The sequence below is a fragment of the Ammospiza nelsoni genome, chromosome 35 (assembly GCF_027579445.1).
Source record: "Ammospiza nelsoni isolate bAmmNel1 chromosome 35, bAmmNel1.pri, whole genome shotgun sequence".
NCBI lineage: Eukaryota > Metazoa > Chordata > Aves > Passeriformes > Passerellidae > Ammospiza > Ammospiza nelsoni.
Genome location: NC_080667.1, coordinates 1,946,299 through 1,947,224, shown reverse-complemented (window position 1 = coordinate 1,947,224; position 926 = coordinate 1,946,299).

Genomic DNA, 926 nt, shown 5'->3' with positions numbered 1-926 from the left:
GGCGGGCCTTGGCCACGCCCCTTCGCGCTGGCCACGCCCTCACCTGCGGGAGGCCCCGCCCCTTTCAGGTAGACGGAGAGGTAAGCCCCGCCCATTCACACGAGGCCACGCCCCCATCGGGCCGGGCTTTTGTAACCTCCAAGCCCCGCCCCCAGCAGCTCTGGCCACGCCCACCGCGCTGGCCACGCCCCTCGGTCAGAGCTGGGGGGATCGGGGGCTCTGAGGGGGGGCGGGGGTTGGGGGGTTCGGGGGGTTCGGGGCTTTGGGGTTCGGGAGATTGAGGTTTGGGGGTTCGGGGAAGTTTGGGGTTCGGGAGATTTGAGGTTTGGGGGTTCGGGGAAGTTTGGGGTTTGGAGATTGAGGTTTGGGGGTTCGGGGAAGTTTGGGGTTCGGGAGATTGAGGTTTGGGGGTTCGGGGAAGTTTGGGGTTTGGAGATTGAGGTTTGGGGGCTCGAGTTTTGGGGGGCTCTAAAACCGGGGGCTCAGGGGTTCGGGGGGTGTTCGTGGTTTAGGGGTTCGGGGTTTGGGGGTTTGGGGGCTCGGGGTTAGGGGGTTCGGGGCTTTTGGGGGATTCGGGGCAGTTTGGGGTTTGGGGGTTTCGGGGTTCGGGGTTTTAGAGGGCTCTGAAAGGGGGGCTCGGGAGTTTGGGGGTTCGGGATTTGAGGGGCTCGGGGGGTTTGGGAGCTCGGGGATTGTGGGGTTCGGGGGGGTTTGGGGGTTGGGGGCGTCTGGGGGCTCTGAGGTGGGGAAGGTTCGGGGAATTCAGTGGTTCGGGGGTTTCTGGGGTTTGGGGCTTTTGGGGACTGTGTGGGTTCGGGGTTTGGGGGTTCAGGGGGTTCAGGGGCTCGGGGGGTTTTGGGGGGCTCAGAGGTTTTGGGGGGCTTTGGGAGCTCGGGGTTTTTTGGGGTGCCCGGTGCGACCAGGAG